Raw genomic sequence first — 25,623 nt, forward strand, 5'->3', positions numbered from 1 at the left:
CACCCCGTGAAAGGGCGCATTCAGCCAGATGTCACATAGCGTCTGCTGGGGGCGATGGAGACAGTTTCCTGGCGTCGGAGTTCACACAGCGCGCCCCCCCTTCCCTATTAGCTTTTAAAAATTTCTTTATTTCTTTCTTAATTTTGGAATATCAAGCTCTGAGATGCTCTATCTCTTGGATCAGTCCGCGGATCCGCTGTTGAGGCTTTGAGTAGTGACAGTCATACCCGCTGACGGGATCGTTTCTTTGTCAGGGCTGGATACATTCCTGGGGGGACCCTGTGTAGAAACTGGGGAGCCCCTTGTTCAGAAATGACGGGATGCTGAAGACGGCAGTGCGTTGGGCCGTTGGGGGGCTTTTCTGACTGAGGGCCCCGTTCAGCTGCCCGGGCTGTGCGTTGTGAAGCCAGGTCTGACCTGTGGCCATTTGGGGGGATCTCATTTCCTTAGCAGCACATTCCTCCCCCGTTCCTGCTCCGAGGAAAGACAAGGTGGCCAGGTTCACGACACTCCAGAGGCCGTACAGCGGCTGGTCCCCGAACGCCCCCGAAGGGAGGACCAGCTAACCGCTCAGCGTGCGCTGCCCTGGCACAAGCTGGGAGCCGTCGCTGGGGGAGTGGAGAACACAGAGAGGCAGGGTGGGGACTTCGAGGACAGAAGGAGAAGCAGAGAGAACGGATAGAAATGGGAGGAAAGAACAGATGTACCTGAAAAACCACGTTGAAAGGATGCTTTGCTGCGTGGTGTGTGGCCTGTTTCCTCCTCCCTCTCGCCTCTAAAACGTCTTCAGTGACATCTACTCAGTGTCCAGAGCCACAGGAGGACTGTGCTAGGACCAGTATTGCCTCAAAGTGGGCGACCGAGCGATGCGAGGCTGCCCGTCAGACACACACCGTGTCTGAGCCACACGTCAATCATCTCTTTAAATCCCCCAGCACAGCTGTCAGAGCTTTGGTATGGAGCTCGCGTGCCCATTTTCTAGTAAGTGGTGGGCTTTCTGAAAGATACTGATGCACAGGTTATTATTTTCTTACTTCAGGAAATTCGTCCTTCGTCACGGGAATTGTACGTAGCTTCCCCACTTGTATTTCAGCTTTGCTTTTGGTGTGTTTTTCCAGTGCGAGTTCTTCTGTGATCGCTGTACCGTGTCTAGAGCTGCTGTAAGAAGCGATCACTGACTGGGTGGCTCGTGGAGGTTCAAGGCCAGGCTTCCTCCAAAGGCTCGAGGGGAAATCCCGCCTCGGTTCCTCCAGCTCCTGGTGGTGACCAGCAGTCCTCAGCGTGTGGCCGCATCGCTCCAGCCTCTGCCTCTGTCCCACGTGGCCGTCCACTCCGACTGTCTGTGTGTCCACGCCTCCCGCCTCTTCTGCGGAGGCTAGTCTTTGGGTCAGAGCCCGTCCTACTCCAACATGACCTCATCTCTTTCTAAATCAGGTCACATTCCGAGACACTTAGGGTCAGGACTTCGGCAGGTCTTTTTGGGGAATACAATGGAGCCCATTACAATATTTACATAGTTGAATTGATTAAGCTTTTCTTTTATGGCTTTTAGATCTTGCATCATTCCTTCAGAAAAGCCTTTATTCATCCTGTGACTAACAACAATTATTCCACATTTTCTAGGAAATAATAGATTCTTTTAATAGGTTACATTTAAGTGCTTGAACATGTGGTATAAGAAGAAGTTTGTGTAGTGTGTGAGGCAGGATTTCATTTTATTTTCGGAGAGCTATTCAGATGCCTTACCATTAGATACTGGATGATGAATCTTTTCCAAACGGATGCTAAACAACATTCTTGTTGTATAAGAAATTTCCATATTTATTTGTGTCTGTTTCTGAACTCTCCATTGGTCTGTTTATTCTGCAACAGAACCAGCAGGTTTTAATTATTGTGTATTAGAATATGTTGCAGAATTTTTCCAACTCTTCTGTTGTTGTTTGTAACTCTTATAATAATAATAAAAATATAATAAAAAATAATCTGAGGATATTTTTCCACTGATTTTTAGAGAGAGTGGAAGAAAGGGGGAGAGGGAGGGAGGGAGGGAGAGAGAGAGAGAGAGAGAGAGAGAGAGAGAGAGAAAGATCAATGTGAGAGAGACACCTCAATTGGTTTCCCCCTGTACAATGCAGACCAGGGCTGGGGATTGAACCTACAACCCAGGTACATGCCCTCGACTGGGAATCAAACCTGAGACCCTTTGGACCGAGGGCCAACACTCTAACTGCTGAGCCAAACTGGCCAAGATTTTCCAACTCTTTTTATTCATATATTTTAAACTAAATTTTAGAATTAGATCTTCTAGTTAAAAATAAAAAAGTAATAGTATTTCCACTGAAATTATGTTAAATATATAGATTTCCTTATGAAAAATCATGCCAATATCATGCAATCATCCCTTCTTAAGAATCTCTCTTTTTAGCTCAGCTGGTGTGGCTCAGTGGATTGAGCATCGTCCCGTGGACTGAGAGGTCCCGGTTTGATTCCGGTCAGGGCACATGCCCGGGTTGTGGGCTCGATCCCCAGTAGGGGGCGTGTAGGAGGCAGCCAATCGATGTTTCTCTCTCACATCAATGTTTCTCTCTCTCTCTCTCCCTTCCCATCTCTCTAAAAAAAATCAATAAAAACATATTTTTAAAAACCTCTCCTTTTGCTTTTTTGGTTTAATGCTAGAATGGATTCTTTAATAAGAAAGAACATCGAGTTTTATCAAAAACCCTTCAGCATCTATCATGATACTGTCATGTTTCCTTTGATCTATTAAAAGAAGTTTTCCCACCCTGGCCAGTTTGGCTCAACGGTTAGAGCGTCGGTCAGCCTGCGGACTCAAGGGTCATGGGTTCAATTCCCGGCAAGGGCACGTACCTGGGCTGCAGGTTTAATCCCCGGCCCCAAAAGGGGTTGTGTGGGAGGTGGCCAGTCGATATGTCTCTCTCACATCGATGTTTCTCTCTCTCTCCCTTCCACTCTATCTAGAAAGCCATGGAAGAATATCCTCTGGTGAGGATTAAGAAGAAACAAAACAACAAGAACCAACACACACACACACACACACACACACACACACACACACACACAGGTTTTCCTAATACTAAATGTTAAGAAGTCAAGATCTGAATTCTTATTCCTGCACTTACCATCGGCTCCGTGTGAGAACTGTCGTCTTCCCGAGAGAAGTTTCTGTACAATGGGGATCACAGTAGTATTGTCAGCTTTTCCTGCTCAGACTCATTCTCCTTCGTGAAGCAACATCCTCAGTTTCCCTTGGGAGTCCGTGCACTTGGTGTGAGAGGAGTGGACCCCTTTCCTAGGTCCAAGGTTGAACACGTAACCCAGGCACTTCCCACCCTGCTGGCACTGGTCTGTTTAAGGGTGACATGGCTGGGCCAGCGACAACGAGCTTTGGGCTTCTCCTGGCCCTGCTGTTGCTAATTTCCTAGCACGTGGACATGCTGCATTAGTCTCGCCGAGGTTCAGGGAAAGGCTTCTGGGGCCCAGGGGGTGGGTATGAGCCGAGGTTTCTGAACTTCGGTACTACTGACATTTTGGGACGAGTAACTCTTGGTTGCGGCGGGCTACGCTGTGCATTTTAGGACGTTTCAGAGCATCCCTGGCCTCTACCCACTAGATGTCAGTAGCACCCACCACCCATCCCTGCGTGACAATCAAGTGTCCGCTGAGGGTGAAATGGCCCCCAGTTGAGACAACGGCAGAAGCCCAGTCTCTGTGTGTTTGGTACAGAGGTGCTGCCCTGTCTAAGGGGGGACAGCCCTACTCTGCTCCGGCTGACTGCTGCTCATGGGAAATACGGACCCGTTATTGCTCGATGTCCCAAATGTCTAAGTTTTGAAATCTATGTTTTTCTCCAATTTTTAAATGTTGACCCCAATTTTTCATATGTTGAAGTGGACCAAAGGATAGACATCTGTGGACCATGTTGGGCCCCCCGGCTGCCCGTGAGTGAGCTCTGGCGAGAGGAGGCCCCGGGACCCTCTCCAGGTGTCCGTGATGCCGAGTGATGCTTCCGTGTCTCACATCCAGTTGCCCAGGGAGGCTGCCTGTCAACGCAGCTGGGCCCGTCAGAGTAGTATCTGATAATTCCCCTCATTCCTTAGGTTCATGTTGCCCCCTTGAATAGATGCTTTTATTTCTCACTTGTGTCTTGGAACCAAGCGAATTCTCGAATGGGAGAAGTGAAAAGGATTGTTTCAGCGGTTCTCAACCTGGGGGTCGCCACCCCTTTGGGGGTTGAACGACCCTTTCACAGGGGTCGCCTAAGACATAACAGGAGAGAAATTACAGTTATGAAGTAGCAACGAGAATAATTTTATGGTTGGGGGTCACCACAACACGAGGACCTGTATGAAAGGGTCGCGGCTTTGGGAAGGTCAGAATCACGATCATTCTGTCTTCAGGGAGATTTCGATGGGAGCCTTCTCCCATCTCAGTTCTCTGGACGATGACTATTGCATTCGCTGGAAGGTGCTAGAACCTTCTTCCTGCTGGCTCACCATGTGGGCGAATCAGTAGCAACGCACAGGGGGTCTCCTGACCTCAGACAAGAAGTGTGAACAGTCCTCAGAAAGGACCCAAAAGGGTGTCTTGTGTCAAGTGCCACCAGGCCCGTGCCCTTTGCCGTTCCTTGCGTCTCCCTCTGGAAGGGATGCTTCTGTTCTTCCACAAGCACACGGCTGCCCCATTCCTAGAGGGATCCGTCGCTCGTTCTTCGTATTACTCCAACTGGGATTTCCAGGCGAGACAGTGACGAGCCCGCTGAGGCGGCCCCAAGCCCGTGGCCTCCCAGCTGCGCTGACATCCGGAGCTGGGGCTGCTCCAGGACAGCAGGCACGTCCCTGTGCCCCCGCGGAACCGCCAGAGCCTACAGTCACGCCTGGAGCACAGTGGGACTTACGTTGTCTCTGCGCTCACACCCCTCGGGTGACCCCCTCCAGACTTGTGACCTTCAACACTGTCTGCTGGCCCCCCAATGTCATTCCTGGGATGAGGCTTTTCCTTAAGCTCCACTCGGTAGCTTCACCAGGATGGAAACCATCAGAGGTGTAGGCACCCGAATTAAACCTGCCTGAAACCCAGCTCTCTCCCCCAAGTGTCTGCTCTTCACCTGTTGGGATGGGTCCCTCCCGTCTCTGTCAAGGGTCACTTCACACGTCCGGCGGCCAACCGACATCTTCGCGTTTGCCTTTCTGTCCTCACTTCCAAATCATCAGTAAATCCTGCTGACGACAGAACCTGGTGACCAACTATCACCCATCACAGTGGTCATCTGGTCAGAGTCATGGCCGTCTCTCAGCTGGATTACAGCCCAGGAGCTGCCCAACCAGCCCCGCGGTGCCCACCTCGCTCCCCGGAATCCCGCGAACTAGGGCCGCGGGGCAAGTCCTGCCCAACACCCGTCTGTGCAAATGGTTTTGTCGGGACACAGCCACGCACTTCGCGCTCTGGTGGCCCCTGGCGGATTTTATCCCACAGCCGCCGAACGGAGGGGATGGACAGAGACCGCCGGGCAAGCACAGCCGGAAACCCTTCCTGCCTGGCCCTCGTACCGGATGGGCTCGCCTGCCTCTGTTCTGTACCACTAAGTGAGGAAGTGGCATCATTTCAGAGAGAGACAGACGAAGGAGTCAGAGTAAACACAGACCTGAGTGGTAAACAGTGGTCATCGTGGGGGATAGGACACAGGTTAATTTTAATTTCGATCCCTCTGCTTTTCAGTCTCTCCCAAAATTTATACAGGAACTATTACCTTTGGCAACACACACAAGACATTTTTTAAAAACGTGTATAACATTGTCTGAAGAGACCCATTCCATGCCCCCCAGCCTCCCAGTCTCTCCTCGTGGTTCCCGTGACCACAGAAGAGTCTCCGGTCATTCTGCCGAGCGGCTACGAGGCCACCGACGGCCCCGGGACCAGGTTCTGTTCGGGACTGTACCTGGGAGGATGTCAGTCACGGGACGAGAGGGACAGTGCCGGGCGAAGATGAAGAGCTGCGGGTGTGACATTTTGTAGAAACCAGCCTGTCTGGGTTGCTCCCGTAATTACTCACCATTTTGTTTACAAATGGGAAATAGCATTCTACTGTTCAGTGTCTTGCAAGAGACTGAAGTTAATTTGAAATAATCCCCCAGCAAAAGCTCCGATCAAAGCACCTGGAACGCCCTGTGCCATACCCTCTGGCTACTGACATGACTTTATTGATACACAAATCAGAGTTGACTCCTCTGGTAACCCTGGGTCCCCCGGCAGTGGGATCTTCCACAGAGAGGGGGTTCCTTTCGTAAGACAGGACCGAGGTAAAACAATCGCTCATTGGAACAGGCTTAGCTGAGACAGTAAAGGGATCCCAACCAGAAATTCTATATCTCCTTCCTTCTTAAATTTTTTTTTTTAGATACGATGGGCCTACCAAAAAAAAAAAAATCACAAATAAATGAAAGAAGAAGAAATTCAAACTATGCTTAAGAATAGACTCATGAGACATAAAGACAGTGATAAACGTAATGCGACTTGAGGGCTGTCACAGATTTCACCTGTCCAGGTGGGGACAGGAGACGTAAGCCTGCCTGAAGTTTCCACCGTCACAGCCGTTTCTTTGAGATGGTGGTTTTTTTTTTTTAAGGCTCTGTTGAGATATAGAATAATTGAACTTCTGGATTTAAAGGGTCCTTGGAGGTCATACGTCCATTTGTGGACTGAGACGCGAACCCCTCTCCTGTGTCTCCTCTAAGACATTGGCTGGCCTTGGTCTGTATGAACTCCTCCCCTGACGGGGAACTCATTACTTCAAGCAAAAGCGCAACGATTTCCTCTTGCGTGGGCTTCAGTTTGCATGAAAGGCAGCCTCACGGCGCACTGAAATCGGCCTCTCTGAGACGTTGGTTTTGGACCATGAGTTTTGTTCCGCGCAGTCCAGCAAATACTGGACTTGCACTCTCTCGGTCACGGGCGACACGCCGGCCTTCCGGGTAGCGGGGTTCCTGCTCTCACGCCACTGACTTCCCACGAGGCAGACAGCCAGGTCACACGCCCCCTGAGGAGTGAGCATCTCGGACACAGGCAAGACGGGGTCACGTGACAGAGGCCAGGGGGTGGGGCGGGACCACGGTGGACAAACGGTGTTATGCGTTGAATTGTGTCCCCCTAAAGATATGTTCAAGTCCTAATCCCTAGTACCTGTGAATGGACCTCATTTGGAAATAGGGTCTTTGTGGATGTAATCGAGTTAAAACGATGTCATCAGGGTGGGTGAGTGACTGTATCCTTATGCAAAGAGGGGAAGAGACGTTGCCAAGAGAGGCCTGTGGAGGTCCCCAGGGGGATGCCACGGGAGGGGAGCGAGCGTGGAGAGGTGTGTGCACAAGCCCAGGCGTGCAAGGCTCCCTGGAGACCCGCGGGAGCTCAGAGAAAGGCAGGGGACAGCGGTTCCCTTGGGGCCCTCAGGAGAGCAGGCCCTGCCAGGACTCGGACTGTAGACTGCCAGCCTCCGAGCTGTGCAGAGTGAATGTCTGTTGTTGTACCGCCCAGAGTGCGGCGCTTTGTGACGGCAGCCCCGGGAAATGAACCAAGAGGGTCGAGGAAAGGCGTCACGGAGAGGGGACCTCTTGAGGGGACACGCCAGCTTCAACCAGGAAAAGACTCTTCCAAGCACAGGGACCAGGATGAGCAAAAGCCCTGAGGATGGAATGTGCCAGGGGCAGGAAGGGGGCCAACGGGGCGGGGGCTCTGAACAGAGGGGACGGTGGGAGCTGGATCACAGCAGCAGAGGGTCCCAGCCCCGTGATGCAGAAACTGCAGGTGCCCAGGCCCACATGCGAGGGATTGGCACATGGCGGGTCCAGGCATCGATACATTCATTTTTAGGAGTTCGAGGACCACCTGCGTCAAGCTTTGCAGGCCTGGTGAACGGCTGGGGATTTGTTCTCTGAGCAATGGGAAGCCGTTGGGTGTCTTAGCTCGTTTGGAAGCTCTTCTGAGCATTATGACGGCCTTTAGGTATTTGAAAGGAGTCCAGGTACACTGCTCCCAGCCCAAAGCCCCTCATGTCCTCCCGTCCCCTCTTCTCACAAAACCACCAGTTCCTTGGACGCATTTGGTTTAATGAGCATCTACTGCTGACCTGGCAGGAAGCCATGTAAGTGACGCACCTCAATGCTCTTTAACGTGGGTCACGCGTTGGCCTGTTCGATCAGCTGGTCCAGCGGTTCCCAGACTCCCTTCGGTCCCACCAGGCTCACTTCCCACCCCCACCCCTCCTCTAGGGGGACGGCACGGTACACCGTCAGCAGAGGGGTGGACTTGACACTGACCCTTCCCATTGTGGAGGTTTTACTTCCTACCGGTTGACAGTCACTGAGTCAACTGTCACCTAGAAGAGACCCGGACGCTCAAGAAATTTTGAAGCGGAGAAGAGACAAGATTCTAGGAATCATTCAGCACATGTGGTGTGTGTGGACCTGGGAGGCCATGCGTCCTTGCTCTAACCAGCAGGGACAAGGGGCTCGGCACGTCACCACTGCTGCGGCCGGTGGATGTGGTGGAGTTAGACCCACTCAACTTCTCTGGGCTGAGAATGGACCAGGGAACGTGATTCACACGGTGGAAAGTGTTCAACCTTGACCTGCGAGTTAGCTCCAAGGTATTGGTGGAGGCCGCTTCCCCAAGCACACACGTAAGACAGCGTTTAGACCATGTGTTCATTCTTGCTTTCTTCTCTCCAGGGACGGACACGCACCTGAGGAACACAGAGCCTGGTGGCTCACTGGTCATCAGATTCCCAAAGACCAAAGCATCACACTGCAGACGTGTGGGAAGGTGGACTGGCTACCCATCTGTCTGTCCTTCCCCCAGTTTCATCACATAGACCTCGATATTGTAAAAACCCTTGCTTATTGCTCAGGTCCACAAGAGAACTAACTCTGGAAGGGGTGATACTCCGAGTTATTGGAGGGCCGCCTACGGTCTTACCAGGGTGTGCACTGGAACGGCTCAGTACCTGTGTACGGCGTGGGTCTGTTCTGATTGATGGGTACCTCATGTTAAACATTTTTAACATTGCTTCTTTATTTCAGGGCTCACACGGACCCCTGCATAGCAATGGAATCATAGTTCTAAAACTCACATCCTTGAAAGGAGTTGTTGTGTTACTGGTTAAACGTTCAGGGATCACTGTCCTGGCCACCACCCCATTTCAGTCCACAGGGCGGGCTCTCAGACGGCTTCATGCACTGGCTGTGGCCCCGCCCCCTTCCTAACCACACTGACTGGTCCACCTGTGGGAGCCGCTCAAGTCCCTCTGCAAGGAGAGGAGTTCAGCCTGCCCGTCTCCATCATTTGGTCTCTCTCTCTCTCTCTCTTTATATATATCAAAAACTTGGGTGTTGTCAGCAGCCATATCGTGTAGTCTAGACATTGGGAAATGGAAGGAAGAAATTTTCGGTAAAAGAAAAGAATTCATTCGATGCCACTGTGTTACCTACAGTTCACTTCAAATCACATTGAACCAAATGGAATTGCCAATATGTGACCAGCTGAAAACTGACCATGATCAATAAAATTGACACGAAGTGGATCTCTAGCTGCACTTTCTAGGATTTATAACAGCACCGTCCTTTTCAACCTTCTTTGATAATGAATTTGTGTTATTGCTGATCCCCCGCCACACACAAACACACACGGATGTAAACATTATGGGATCTTCACATGAATCAGGAACCTTTTTGCTTTTATATGAATTTCAACGGGGACATGGCGCACCGGGGGCAAGTAGAAACATCAGTTTGTCCTTGGGAAAAGGCTGGTTAGCCAAAGGGCTATTCTGTGGGGAGTTAAACTTTTTGTCCCGGTATCTGGACCTCAAAAGTGAATCTAAAGAAAGACTCAGATCTGCCCTGGCCGGTTTGGCTCAGTGGTTAGAGCGTCGGCCTGCGGTCCTGAGAGACCCGGGTTCGGTTCCCGCTAAGGGCGCGTGCCTCGGTTGTGGTTTGTCCCCGGCCCTGGTCAGTTGTGCGGGTGGCAGCCACTCAATGTGTTCCTTTCACGTCGATGTTTCTCTCTCTCTCTCTCTGTTCCTCTCTCTCCCCCCCACTCTACCTGAACAAAAAATGGAGAAATGTCCTTGGGTGAGGACTAAAAAAACAAAAAAAAAAAAAAAAAAAAAAAAGAAAGACTCAGATCCCTTTTAGGAGAAGTAGAAGCCGGGCTAAAATCCTAGCTCTTAAACCACAGAGTAAGGCACACAGCTGACTTAAGAGTCTTTGATGAGCCCTGGCCGGTTTGGCTCAGTGGTTAGAGCATCAGCCCCTGGACCAAAGGTTGTGGGTTCGATTCCGGTCAAGGGCACATACCTGGGTTACAGGTTTGATCTGGGTCATGCGGGAGGCAACCAATCTACGTGTCTCTCTCACATAGATATTTCTTTCTCTCTCTCTCTCTCCCTCCCTCCTTCCTTCCACTCTTTCACAAAATACTCTTGGCTGAGTATTAACAACAACAACAGTCTCTGATGAAACCGTGTTTGAAATGAGGTATACGAGGGGGTTGACCAGCTGGGCAGTGGGCTGACAGTCCAGGATGGGGGGAGGGACGTGTGATGCGTAAGATTCAAAGTAGTGGAGAGACTTCTGGAGGAGACTGTGACCTGTGATAGTCAGCGATACCGGCTGGGAGCTGGGGAAGCCCTCGAGCGAGGTAGGAAGCTATCCTCACGATCAAAGGCTGTTCCGGCTCCTCGGTGGGGTCTGTAGAAGGCATGACGCAACCTCCCTTTGAAAGCCCCGTGAAGAATCACCTCGGAGTCCCCCTGTTACCAGCTTGTCCCAGGCTTTGTCAGTGGTTCTGTGATCATAGCTGGTGGCCTCTTGGTCACCTCACTGTCGAGAAGTATGCTGCTATCAGCAAACCCTGGCCCCTGGGCCCGTCCCGCCCACCTTCTGCTCCTGCACCGTCCGGAACTAAGAATAGGATGCACACTTCCCAGTAGTCGGGGGACGAAAGCAATGCTATTTCCCGACATGGGAACATCACGTGGAATCCAGTGCTGGTCAGAGGAGCAGCGACTGGGGCACACAGCCCTGCTCCCTCCACACGTGGTCCGCGGCGGCACGCATGCTCAGATGCACCTGCGTGGTCGCGATGCAGATGGACGGTCCGGACGCCCGGGGAGTGCGCTCTCGGCCCTTCACCCAGCAGTGTGCTGGCCCCCGGGCTGCAGGACCTCTGCCTTTGCTTCGGGGAGACTTCTCGCGCAAGATGCTGTTGGGGTGCCTAAGAGGAGGAAGCTTGGTCTCCACAGATGCAAAGGAGAGGCTATGCCTGTCTGTGCCCACTTTTAACAAATACCGAGCTCTGGCCAGAGACGTGCTGTCCCCGGGCCCAGGCCGTGGGCCGTGAGCGCGGACTCAGGGCTGCCGCCTTTCTCCGACCGCGGGAGGTAATGCTGTGGCCGGCGGAGCCGGACTGTGAGGTGCCCCCGCGGCAGCAGAAGCCCTGGAGGGCAGGACTGGCCGCTGGAACAAAATACTCAAAATACCGGGTTCTAGACGTTTCCTAAGACCCCGTTGCTTTCCTGCCTCTGTACCCCATGAAATAGCGAATGTCTTTAGCATGAACCCCTTTTGTTTAGCTGAAGCCTCATCCAGCAGATTTTTATCACTTGCAGCCAAACAGAATCCTCACTTCTCCAGGCCCAGTGATCGGCAGAGGGATACGGACACGGAGTTGCGGCCGTGCGTTTTATGGAGCCATAAGATCTTCCTGAATTATTTAGTTAACCATCCACCAGCGTTTACGACCAGGAACCTCTCATACTTAACCCAGAAATCTTAGTTATTAAGGGGGTACTTTAGAACCTTTGCACCGAGCAGTAACACGGCAAAAATACGGATGCATTTCAGGGAGGAGAGGGGTACACGGAGTAAGTCACACGCACATCAGCTTTTTAATTTATTATTATTATTTTTTTTACTGGGCGGGAGAGAGAGGAGAGAGAGAGAGAGAGAGAGAGAGAGAGAGAGACATCAGCGTGAAAGGGACACATTGAGTGGCTGCCACCCTCACGACCCAACCAGGGCCGGGGACAAACTGCAACCAAGGCATGCGCCCCAGGGGGAACCGAACCCGGGCCTCTCCGGACCCACAGGTCAGCGCTCTAACTGCTGAGCCCAAGTGGCCAGGGCCACACCAGCTCTTTTCAAGAGAGGACAAGACATCACACACCTACAGCAGCTCAAATGCCTCGCCGTACTGATGTCACCCCAGAGATGCAGCAGGTGAGCAGACAGGCCTTCCGGAGATGTCACCAGGGTCAGCGCGGACGACCTGCACGAGGCCAGCACGTCACCCTGCCTGTTTGCTTCTTTCTCTCTGTCGCATGTTCCTTCCTGACCACCCCCCCCACTGCAAAGCCGTCCTCGTCGGCATCCCCACCAGTCTCACTTTGGGGTGACAATATTGGTGCCTGTCTGCAGGATGTGTGGAGAGGACAGCAAACGGGTGCCCCCTGCCGTGACGTTCCGGATCACTCTCATGCAAGCCTGGCCCAGCGACTGGATAAACCAGTCCCTGCCTTAATTATTCAACAAGAACTGGCGGGAGGCAACCGACAGGCACTCGAGGAGCCCCCCCCCAAAAAAAATTCCTACACTAGATCGAATTGGGTGTAACTTTTCCCGGACTCAATTATTTTCACCACCCCACTTATCAGCCAATAGGAACCGAAAACAGTCTGCTAACCAACGGACGTGTCGAATTTCGGGGTCTCTGCCGTAGAAAGAACACCCGTGAGTTTTCCACCGACACATCTGCCTGCTGCCTGGCACCTCTTTGTGAGCGCCATGGTTCTCTCAGTAGGAGCACCCACGAGGCCAGGGGCTCTCTCTCCAGACTTCGGGGGCAGAAACGCATCGGCTGAGAAGCCCGTGCTACCCAGAGCGTCCACTTTCCTGCACTAATTCTAATAAATCCAGGGGAGAGTTCGGCGTGAAATGGATGGACCCGGGCCTCCTCTGTATGATGGGGCTTTTACGCCGACATGCTCCATTAGGGACCACCACACACATCTTCCTCAATAAACAAGCTTATTGCTCCAGTAATAAGGTCATTTATGGAGAGAAGTCAGCCCGGGACCAGGACTGACGAGAGGTTCTCGGAGAAGAATCGCACCGAGTTGGGTGAGAGGGAATCCCATCGGTGCCAATCAAAATGCCACCTTCCAGCCGAGAGCCCTAATTACGACGGCCCGTTACCTCGCCTCCCCGCGCGGGTTCAGAAAGCCGGGCGCGTCTGCGCCTTCCCAAACAGAAAAAGGGGATTTGGTGACTTTAAAAGCCAATTAAGCCCTTTCTGAATATTAGAGTAGTTGTCTCTGCTTTTGCCAAAACACAAGAATTTCTGATCAAACAAGAGCTCTTCTACTTTTAATTAGACCCTTGTGTTCCGAGGAGAAAAGGGTAGAAGTTATCAAACGTCTCTTATTGAAAGTCACATTACAAGGATTAAAAATTTTTTTTTTTTTTTTTTAGCTCTGCCGATTATTAAAAGAAGATGTCACAAAGAAGTGTGCCTTTCCCTTTCTCCGGCTGCCCTACGTTCTGCGGGGGACAGGACTTCTCCATCGTATCTGGGACCTGGCGTGTCAGGAGACACAGGCGGGTGTTGACAAGGGCTGGAGGGAGAGGAGAGAGCAAGTTTCTTTCAGGGCGCATTTGCCTGGGACAGAGGTCGAGGTCCTCAACATGCTTTGCTGACCCCCCAAAGTGCCAGCCGCTCTGAGTAGGACTCGGTACGTGCAGGTGACCACGACCGTGTGCGTGAACATGCAGGCACTACACTCAGGATACCAGGTGCAGGAGATACATAGATAGATACATGCATGTAACGAGATACTCGTCTCTGCCTGTGTATCCAGATATCTCTCTGAAATAGTCAAGACCCTGTACTTTTTTGTGGGGACAATTCTATACCTTTTTTCTCTTGTGTTAAGCTAATGCACGAAGTGAAGTAAAGAGTTGTGGGTGTACCGGATGAGGGCTTTGTACGTGCTGATGCCTGGCTGGCCATCGGGCAGATGACGGACCACCGCCAAGAGCTGGGCTGTGACCCCAGGCGGCCAGTGCAAACCTCATCTGTCCTCCGCACCCCACAGAGAGGAGGGGAGCAGCCTCAGCACCGCAAGCACCTGATCAGAGGGAGGTGTCCTGACGCCCTAAGTGGTTGGGGGTGGGATATCCCCAGAGAGCAGCCTCTGGCAGATGTCACCCCAACAGGCCACCTGAGCCCCTGCTCCCTGGTGGAAAGGGGGTCATCCCCCAAGGGAGCCAGCCCATCCCCGGCCTCTCTCAGCTCCCCGATGTGAGATGTTTGTGGGAGCTGCTAGAGAAGGCCCTCCCTTCGGAGGAGGGAGATGTGTGAGGGAAGCGTCCTCTCCTCAGCTGGGCAGCCACAGACACGGTGCTTCGAGAGGGGCGCTGTCCCCGGGGCCGCCCGGGCCGTGTGCCCCAGAGCGGAAGACGGGCCGGGCCCTGGATGACGCGTCAGGAGACGAGTTGTGCGGGACCACAGGTAACTATTTTAGGGATCACAGGCCACACATGGCCTTTACTGCATGTTCTTCTTTTCTCACAACCTCGTTCAGTTTCCATTCTGTACAGAAAGGGACTGTGGGGGGGTTGACCCTTCTGCTGACCCTTCCTCAAAGCAACCCCGCAACCACCCCTCCCGAGTTCTTGTTAAGGAATATGATTTAGAAAACAAACTGTTTCCTAAGCTGCTCGAAGTCAGAGAGTCTGTTCCTTGCAACTAGAACATCCCCCAGGGACACTGCAGGGCGTCCACGTTCTCAGACTCACCCCTCCTGAAGGACAGAGGGGTAAGCCTCCTGAAGGAAAGAGGGGTAACCTGACGGGAGTATTTGAGAGGCCGAGGAGAAACCGGCCACAAGCATCCCCAAACTTTCTTCTCAAAACGTAGTGGCTGCTGCCGCCTTGGAGGGAGGGACAGATGGCGTGGAGAGCAAGGACCAAGGGCGGGGTAAGGAGTTCCTGAAATACGAAGATGAAAAATATGAAGGAATTCCAAAGCCTCTTCAGAGCGGGGCCCAAGCAACTGGATCCCCACCTGGACAAGTCAGATGGCTGGCAGCTGGCATCTCGTTCCTCCCACCACCGGCCACGGCTGGTTTCACGTGCCGGCTTGGCGAGGCTCTGGTACCGGTTATGCGAGCACTCCGCCAGGTGCTGGCGTGGAGGTGTCCGTGGACGCGGTGAACGCTCGTCTTCAGTTGACTGAATACAGGAGGTTATCGTTGATGATATGGACGCCCTCCTCCGACCACCGGAGAGCCTCAGAGAGCGGAACTGAGGTTTCCTCGTGGGAAGAGAAATCTGCCCCCAGAGGACAGCCTCAGCCCCTGCCCGGGTTTCCAGCCTGCCGTCCGCCTTCTGGGCGTCAGACTCACCAGCTGCTACGACCGACCGTGTGCGCCAGTCCATCAGAGATCGCAGAAGCCCATAGGGTTGAAACTCGTGACTCGTGAATTCCGCCCACGTGGGTTCGCCTGCTCACTCTAATTTGTTTGTAACCCCAATCAGTACTCCCACGCCCTCCGCCACTCACAGACGTGTGCAGACAGAAAAGATCTGGACCGCCCGTTGCCCGTGCTCCCAGCCGAGGCCCAGAGGGTTGGACACTGACTGGGACGTGGGTTTGTTCTGTTTGTCCCGGGTTGTGTTGGAGGAGGAAGAAAGTACTCTGGAACTCACAGGATATTTAAGAAGTTGCTTTGGCCCTGGCCGGTTTGGCTCAGCGGTTGGAGCGTCGGCCTGTGGTACAGAGAGACCCGGGTTCGGTTCCCGCTAAGGGCACGTACTTCGGTTGTAGTTTGTTCCCGGCCCTGGTTGGTCGTGCGGGTGGCAGCCACTCGATGTGTCCCTTTCACGTCGATGTTTCTCTCTCTCTCTCTTCCTCTCTCTCCCTCCCACTCTATCTGAACAAAAAATGGAAAAATGTCCTCGGGTGAGGATAAAAAAAAAAAGAAGTTGCTTTGGACAAGGGGCTGCTTTACAGACTAAGTGTTTCTCAATCTAAAAAAAATGCAGACCTCGCTCTGTTAGCTGCTGTATGAACGTGCAACTTTGCGTATCTCTTCCCTGCAGACAGGCGTCTAGGTTTTCTGGTTTCTCAGTATTACAGACAGAGCACGTTCATTTCCGCATCCGCCTCCTTGGGTGTGTTTGTGAGAGTCTCCCTGATGGATGCACCCCCTCGAGTGGAATGTCTAGATCACGGGGTCTGTGTATTCTAAACTGCATCAGACGGAGCCATATTCTCCCCAAAATGCTTGGACCGTGGACACCCCCGCTAGCAATATGGAAGAGTAGCTACTCTGTCACGTCCTTGGCCACGCCGGACATGGCCGGTCTGTCTGAGTTTGTCAGTTTTCGGGGCGCAGACATTTGAATCATGTGTCTCTGCCTGGTACCTTCGGAGCTTTAAGGGCGTGGTTGCGATCGGTCTGTCCGACATCCCCGTAAGGTAAGGATGATTCAGCTACAGTTTACACATTTACTTTCAACCCCACAGCTAGTATCCAAACAGGCTGCTCTGGAGCCTGCACCTCACTACCCTGTGGTACAGCCCCCCACCTTGATGTCAGCATGGAGCCTGCACCTCACTACCCTGTGGTACAGCCCCCCCCCGCCTTGATGTCAGCATGGAGCCTGCACCTCACTACCTTGTAATACAGCCCCCCCACCTTGATGTCAGCATGGAGCCTGCACCTCACTACCCTGTGGTACAGCCCCCCCCGCCTTGATGTCAGCATGGAGCCTGCACCTCACTACCCTGTGGTACAGCCCCCCCCCCCGCCTTGATGTCAGCATGGAGCCTGCACCTCACTACCTTGTAATACAGCCCCCCCACCTTGATGTCAGCATGGAGCCTGCACCTCACTACCCTGTGGTACAGCACCCCCCCCCCGCCTTGATGTCAGCATGGAGTCTGCACCTCACTACCCTGTGGTACAGCCCCCCCCCGCCTTGATGTCAGCATGGAGCCTGCACCTCACTACCCTGTGGTACAGCCCCCCCCGCCTTGATGTCACCATGGAGTCTGCACCTCACTACCCTGTGGTACAGCCCCCCCCGCCTTGATGTCAGCATGGAGTCTGCACCTCACTACCCTGTGGTACAGCTCCCCCCCCCGCCTTGATGTCACCATGGAGCCTGCACCTCACTACCCTGTGGTACAGCCCCCCCCCGCCTTGATGTCAGCATGGAGCCTGCACCTCACTACCCTGTGGTACAGCCCCCCCCGCCTTGATGTCAGCATGGAGCCTGCACCTCACTACCCTGTGGTACAGCCCCCCCCCCCCTTGATGTCAGCATGGAGCCTGCACCTCACTACCCTGTGGTACAGCCCCCCCCGCCTTGATGTCACCATGGAGTCTGCACCTCACTACCCTGTGGTACAGCCCCCCCCGCCTTGATGTCACCATGGAGTCTGCACCTCACTACCCTGTGGTACAGCTCCCCCCCCCGCCTTGATGTCACCATGGAGTCTGCACCTCACTACCCTGTGGTACAGCCCCCCCCACCTTGATGTCAGCATGGAGCCTGCACCTCACTACCTTGTAATACAGCCCCCCCCGCCTTGATGTCAGCATGGAGCCTGCACCTCACTACCCTGTGGTACAGCCCCCCCCGCCTTGATGTCAGCATGGAGCCTGCACCTCACTACCCTGTGGTACAGCCCCCCCCACCTTGATGTCAGCATGGAGCCTGCACCTCACTACCTTGTAATACAGCCCCCCCCGCCTTGATGTCAGCATGGAGCCTGCACCTCACTACCCTGTGGTACAGCCCCCCCCCCCCCGCCTTGATGTCAGCATGGAGCCTGCACCTCACTACCCTGTGGTACAGCCCCCCCCCGCCTTGATGTCAGCATGGAGTCTGCACCTCACTACCCTGTGGTACAGCTCCCCCCCCGCCTTGATGTCAGCATGGAGTCTGCACCTCACTACCCTGTGGTACAGCCCCCCCCCGCCTTGATGTCAGCATGGAGCCTGCACCTCACTACCCTGTGGTACAGCCCCCCCCCGCCTTGATGTCAGCATGGAGCCTGCACCTCACTACCCTGTGGTACAGCCCCCCCCCGCCTTGATGTCAGCATGGAGTCTGCACCTCACTACCCTGTGGTACAGCCCCCCCCCCCGCCTTGATGTCAGCATGGAGCCTGCACCTCACTACCCTGTGGTACAGCCCCCCCCCGCCTTGATGTCAGCATGGAGCCTGCACCTCACTACCCTGTGGTACAGCTCCCCCCCCCGCCTTGATGTCAGCATGGAGCCTGCACCTCACTACCCTGTGGTACAGCCCCCCCCGCCTTGATGTCAGCATGGAGTCTGCACCTCACTACCCTGTGGTACAGCCCCCCCCGCCTTGATGTCAGCATGGAGTCTGCACCTCACTACCCTGTGGTACAGCCCCCCCCGCCTTGATGTCAGCATGGAGTCTGCACCTCACTACCCTGTGGTACAGCTCCCCCCCCCGCCTTGATGTCAGCATGGAGTCTGCACCTCACTACCCTGTGGTACAGCCCCCCCCGCCTTGATGTCAGCATGGAGTCTGCACCTCACTACCCTGTGGTACAGCCCCCCCCGCCTTGATGTCAGCATGGAGTCTGCACCTCACTACCTTGTAATATAGCCCCCCCCGCCTTGATGTCAGCATGGAGCCTGCACGTCATTAAAGACCAGGCACGTGCAGGGAGGGTCACCAGGCACTTTCTCTCCTTGTCCAGGTCTTCTGCTAACTTGTAAGCGGAGGTGACACTCCTCTTCCCCAGTGCCTTGCACAGGTTGTACACATGGTAGGTTCAAAGTGTGCTTTTTAATCCTCACCCCAAGATATTTTTTCTATTGAATTTTAGAGAGAGTGGGAGGGAGGGAGGGGAGAAGTGGGGGGAGAGAGGGGAGGGAGGAAGAGAGGGGGGAAGAGAGAGAGAAATCGATGTGAGAGAGACACATCAATTGGTTGCCTCCTGCATGAGGCCTGACCTGGACCAGGGATCGAAACTGCGACCCAAGTATGTGCCCTTGACCCAGAATCGAACCCGAGACACTTCAGTTAACATGCTGACACTCTAATCACCGAGCCACTGAGCCACAGTGCCAGGGAACAGTGTGCATTTTTAAAATGAAAATACAATAACGGTGGTAATAAAACCCTAGGGAAGTTCACACGGATGGTGAAGTTGTACATTACAGATGCCCCTCTTTATGGAGCTGCGGGCCGTGCAGGGCGCTCCTGTGAGTGGCTCCTCGCCTTCTCCAGGGCTCCCTCCATCCGACGTTCCCCCCCCCTGCCCCCTCCCGCCCTCCTCTTCTCTCCCCTCTCTTCTCCTTCTCTGTCTGATGGAACTCATGGTGCTGGCTTTTTAAATGTTGTTTGTGGTTTTGTATTTTTTTCCGGCCTCAGGGATAAATTTGTTCTGGGTATGACTTGTGTGAGGACTGGGGGGGGATAGGAGAGTGTTTCCGACTGAGTTAAGGCAATAACCAGAGAGAGTTCCTTGGGGGTGGACGACTTTGTCAACCGGATCGACTCATTTCTATCTGGAACTGGACGTGTCTGCTGAGGGACCTGGCGGGGGGATGTCTCTTTGTCCTGCAGGGCTGTCCACGGGGCGGGCGTGCACAGAGAGCCGGCTGTGTCCTGGTGGCCTGTGTGAGGCCGGGCCCAGACTTTCCATAATATACCCCACGTCCGTCTTTCGGCGAGCAGGTGAGTATTCGCTTTCGCAACTGTGCCTCCCAAACAACCCAGATAGATATGAAAACGGGAGTCAGCTGCTCGGGAACAGTGCGGACCGCTGAGCTCCATGCGGCTCCCATCCCTGGCAACGTCTTTTTGTATTAAATGCTGTGACTTCATGTCGCCTGTCAGCCCCGTTCACAACACGCAGCGCGGGCTGAACGGAGAGGACGCTGGGGGACGGTGCAGACGACGCCCGTCGCAAGGAAAACGCTTTCTGGTGTCTGTGCCGGCCGTGGGGGCCGCGCTTTGTGTGCGGCTCACAGTGACCAGCAGACCCGTGGCTCTGGGAGGGACGGGGAGCTTAGAAATGCCTGAAGGACACTGCTCAGCGCGGAAAGGGGATGTCGCGGGAGGACTGGCTCGGAGGGCTGCCTGTGGCCCGGGCGGAGCCTCAGCTCTGAGGCAGGGCCCCGGCGGCTTCAGACACTCCGGCCATCGCCTCCTGGAACCTCGGCCTGGGTCACGCCTTTCTGGTGTCTGAGGAAATGACCATCTCTGGCCTTGCAAACCTCACGCCAACAACCGTCAGCTCTGCCTGCTGGGGCAGGTCCCCAAGACGGTGGAGGGGACCGCGGCCCCGAGAGGAGCCCACTGAGGGGCTCGGGGCGAGGCAGTCTTCCCAACCGCAACGGGGCGACCCGGGGGTCTCTCACCCTGGAAGCAGGACCTTCGCGGGCCAAAAGCAAATGTTTCCCCCCCCACGGCCTCCCCCAAAACACGCGTGAGAACGAGGAATGGCGGAGGCGTCCCGCCAAACTCTAAGCTGTACTGACAGCCGTGGGTCATCTCAGGAGGACAGTCACACGTCCGGGGACCCCAGGGCCTCTCCGTCCTCATCTGTGAAATGGGGGTGAGGTGTGTGAGGTGGGCACGGGCTCTCCGGCTTAGCACACCAAGAACCCCTCCTGGCCCGGTCGCACGCCCGAGACTTCAGCGAGTGTGGCTGCAAAGACGCAGGAGAGCAACGGCCACCGAACACCAGCCGCGTCCTCCGTCCTCCACTGTTCTCGGCGTCCGGCTCCCCACAGAACGACGCTCCAGGTGTTGCTGCACCCGTGTTTTCTCGAAACAAGTCAATAATCTCGCCAGCATGGATCCCTGCTTTGTGACCACTGACGTGAAATCATCATCATCATCTTCGTCATGGTCCTGAGAAAACGACAGTGCTCCATCATCGTCCGTTAACCACACGGCTTCGTGCTCATCCCCTCATGGGGACACCCCGACAGTCACCGTGGCCAGACAAGCGCAGGAAAGAGAAACTGGGCCTCGAGTAGGTGCGAGTGGTTTGCGTCGGGCCCGGTGATGACAGCACAAGGCGCAGGCCCCCTCCCCCGCCTTCCGTCCCCCTGGCCCCGCCGAGCAGGACCAACCGCCGGCCGAGGGGCCCGGAGCTGGCAGCGTGGAGACAGGATGGGGATGCTCACAGGTCAGGTCGACCATCAGGACGCTGGTTCCCGTCTCAGCCCATCCTCACTCCGGACCAGCCTCAGGATCAACTGTGCTGAAGTTACAGCCAGGGAGCAGGACATGAGCAAAGGCCTTCGAATTGGGGACCTTCCTAAGTCTACGTTTCAAACCCCTGAAGGAGGTGACACTCTCACCCCGGGGCCATCGGGTGTAGGGACAGACTGTGACAGAATGTGGACTGCAGGGTGTTAGGGGTACCAGACATGTCCGTCTTCTCCAAATACCACTCTTCCAGCACACCCCCCCCCCCCACCCCGCGAGCAGGAACAGAAAGCAAGGACACCCAAAGTCCCCGAACTCCCGTCCGCTTATGGGCCGGAGGGTCAGCTGGTCAGCCAGTGTAGCCTGGGCCCTGAGGATCCCCATTCAAGGGGAACGTGTTGGGGTCTGCAAAGGACGAGACCTGGAGCCGGGCCTGCAGGTGTTGCAGGTCAGTGACAGCAGAGACGGGATCTAAATGGGACATGAAGGGTTCACAGAGATAACCGGCTTCCTATTATGCCCAGGACAACAACTGACTCCATCCGCCCTGGACCGGAAACAGTGGGGCAGACGGCCCGTGAGAGATGGCCTTCCTTCCTGAGGGCCACATTTGGAGTGTCTGCCTGATGCCTGTTGGGAAAACCAAATCCAACATGTCCCCTACGTCCAGTCCCCTCCCTGCGCACACAGGTACAAACCCCAGGGCTGGCATCAGAGACTGCCCCTACCTGCCGCCTTCCTGGCACTGAAGATAAACTCTGCTGGGCACGTGACGGCTGTGCCTGGTGGTGGTGGGGATGCAGAGACACCAGCAGCCCCGGGGCAGGGGTGGGGCCGTGACGGATGGGCTCACGTACCTCCTGGTGCCCCCTGAGCCAGGCTGCCTGGAGACCCTCCCCCAGAGTAAATTTGCAGCAAAGAGGAGGAGCTCCGTGGTCTTCTGACAACGGCGTGTTTGTACTGACAACTGGCATTTCCTGAGCTCCTTGCACGCGGGCACTGTGCTGCGATGTCCTGTGACTTGTCTCTGGTGTGGACTCTGGTTTTCTCACCAACTGTGAAGACCTCCTTGGAAATGTTTGGAGCCAGGGCTCAGGTTTATCCCGCATGGGCTACCCAGAGATAGAGAAGTAATTTTTAAATACTGAAATTAATAAAACGAAACTTTGTAATTCTACTCCCAGCACCCTTCCCTAAGAAAGCGACGAGACAACCGTAAACAGAGATGCCTGCCGCAGAGTTCCCTGCAGCCGCGGCTTGTTCCCTGCGGCCAACCACAGTCCGAAGGGGGGGATGGAGAACTCCAGAAGTAATTCACAGGTTATAAACCTGCTCCGTTCTGAGGAGCGCGATGGAATCTGTGGATGTCTCATTCCATTCCACCCGGACCTGCTCGTCCCTTTGTCCAGCATAACCGTAGACCCCCTGACTGCCAGGCCCCGAGCAGCCGCCCACGCGCTCCTGCTCACGTCCCCCTGACGCGCACCCCACGCCCCCTCATCGCGAAGGCCCTGCAGCATCTCGCCTCATCGCGAGAGCAAGGGTGGGCACGGGACAGGGAGGTATTGTGGGAGGCAGACCACATGCCCTTCACTCCGGCAGCGTATTGCTATGATCGTTCCACGTGACTAGTTCTTGTTCGTCTCTTCCTGTGCCTAACTGGTGGACTCACTTTACCCTAGGTGTGTACGAACAGGAAAACCATCATGGCTATAGAGGATTCAGTACATACACCATCTGTGATTTCAGACACGCTGAGGGTCTTGGAATGTATCCCCTGGGAGTCAGGGGGACCACACTGCAGGATGAGTATTGTAGCAACATTTGTAGCAGAAAATTTGAAAAATAACCTAGACCCGGCACTTGGGGTTCTGTGTGTATCTGTAGGGATATGTGTCCGTGTAGGTGTGTTTATGTGGATGTTCATGTGTGTAGGTACATGTGTGTAAACATGCATGCAAACATGTACACACATATGCATATCCACACAAGTACATGCGTGTGATGGTGTGTGTATATATTACGTAGGAGGTCTATTTAAAATATTAGACATCTTTTGAAATAAAAGACCACCTTTATTAAAATGCTAGTTCCATATCCTGCAGTTCATGTTAATAAAAGGCCAGGAAGGACATATGTATTGGTATGAACTGCTCACATTTATTTTCTCCAGATGGAGCAGGAGAAGTTATCAGCAGGGATGTTATCTTTCTCCTCCATCTCCGTGTGTAATAAAAAAATAACAAGCATGTATTAATTGAGGAATCGACTTCCCCGAAATAAAGCTATTTCCCTGGGGGCCCGGGGCATCCTGTCCCCGCGCCGCGTGGCGCCTTAGCCCTCCGTCGCCACCAGCAGTGATGAGACGAGGCAGTGTCACAGGAATGGGCACTTCTGGGGCCTCACTCATTTTCTTTGTTTGCCTGAGGAACTATTTTTATTCAGGGCATTTAACACACCAAAATGGTGATTGAATATAAAACAGGAATCTTTGAAATTAAGAAAAGTAGCTCAGGTATGACTAAGTACTCTATGAAGTCAGCACACGCGCTTTTACGGGCTGTCTCGGGCTGTAAGGCCCTTGGGTCCACGCACAACCGTGTGGATGAGACCAGCAAAGCCCACTTCCAAATGGGGTGACCCTTCTGGCAACGTTTCTCCTCCGAACACCCGAATATCTCATGGGCCTCCGGGACCAGAGGCCTCAGAAAGGCTTCTGTGATGTGCTCCGTGCCAAGGTCTCCCTGGGCTGCCCAGGAGAAACGGAAATGCCTGGGTTAGGGTCCAGGTAGTGGTGAACTCAGTCTCAGTTTCACCAAATCCTGGGTGTAAACATAGTGCCTTCACCTCGCTGTGCCTCGGTCTCCTTGTCTTTAAAATGGGAATAGTACTCCTCTCTCGAAATTAGAGATGACCGCATCTCGTCCTACACAATGGTCATTGAATCGTGTGAACGAGGTAATTGAACTCATATCAGTTCAAAAAGCTTTTATGAAGCAGTCATTCTGTATCACGGACTCTAGGAGCTCAGGGGGATAAAAGGGTAAGAAACATCTTCCTCGGGCCTCAAGATCTCGCAATCTGGAAGCAGTTATTTATTTTCTTTCTTCCTCTCTTTTTGCCCCTCCCTCCTTCCTTCCCTCCTTCTTTCCTTCCTTCCTTTTCTCTTCCTTACAGCTTTGTTGAGATAAGGTTTATAGGCCATACCCTTAGCCTGATACACTTTCTTCAGTGGTAGAAAAGGTAAGCGATGACCAGCACTGGGGATGATATACAACCCAAAGCCTTCCAGACCTGTGCTCTACCCTTACTTGTTATAAAGCACTTTTTCTGAATACCATGTTAAAAGAGCCTTTTCACTCAGCGGCAGCTTGTCTTTTTCTGTGGCGTGGGGGCGGGGGTGGGCATCAGGAATCCCGGTGCGTTGTCACAGATCACCGAGAGCACCGGGGGTGCGGGTCAGGAAAAGGGTGCTGCAGTCCCCTTACCGGAGCAGTGCTGTGCGCGGACTTCCCAAACACTCTCCTTCCCCCCGAGCTCTCAAAGGCTGAGAGAGAGCAACGCAGGACCTGATTTCCTCGGTAGATGAGAGAATTGATTGCTGCCATCTCCCACAAGCACAAACGGGGTGGCAGGGGGTGCTGCTGCTCTCCTAGGCTGGGGAGACTGATGGAAGAGGAAGGTGTGCCAAGACCTGTCCGAGGAGACGCCAAGCCCAGGAGGGAGGAGGCCATTGTCCTGCCTTCTCCAATGGGCCTCGTTACAGAGACACAGTGATGATCGCTGGTAGAGGTGACGTTTTCTCTCCATCTGTGAACTGTTTTAATCAAACCACGGAGAACTCGGAAACACACACACAGGCACCTCTCTCTCTCCCTTTTCCTGCAAGGGGGACTCATGGTAGGCAGTCACTCTGCTCAGATCTAAGGGAGCAGGCCAAGGGGAGGAAGGGAAGAGATGCAGAGAGAGGACAACAGTGAACTCCAAGGGCCATGCCCCCACGCACCTGGTGGGAAGACAAGGCAAACGGCCCCGCACCAGTGCTCGGGGCTGCTGAGGTCACAGGTGACCCCCGGGAGTGACTTCCGGGCTCGTGTGACAGCCACCAGCGTGAACCAGGACGGGGCCAGCAGTTCTGTTTCTCAGGCTGCAGATCACTCCCAGGAGAAACCAGGTCCCTCTCTGAAAGGCGCTAGAGCAGAATCTCCAACCGAGTGTGAAAGACATTTGATTTTCCAGTTAGAAATTAATTTTCGTATCAAGCCTTTTAGCTCAGGGTGGAAGAAATCATCACAGTCGATTCTTAGTCCCCTGGTCAACTCATACCTCGCGTGTCTAA

This window comes from Molossus molossus, unplaced genomic scaffold, assembly GCF_014108415.1.
Source record: "Molossus molossus isolate mMolMol1 unplaced genomic scaffold, mMolMol1.p scaffold_m16_p_6, whole genome shotgun sequence".
Classification (NCBI taxonomy): Eukaryota; Metazoa; Chordata; class Mammalia; order Chiroptera; family Molossidae; genus Molossus; species Molossus molossus.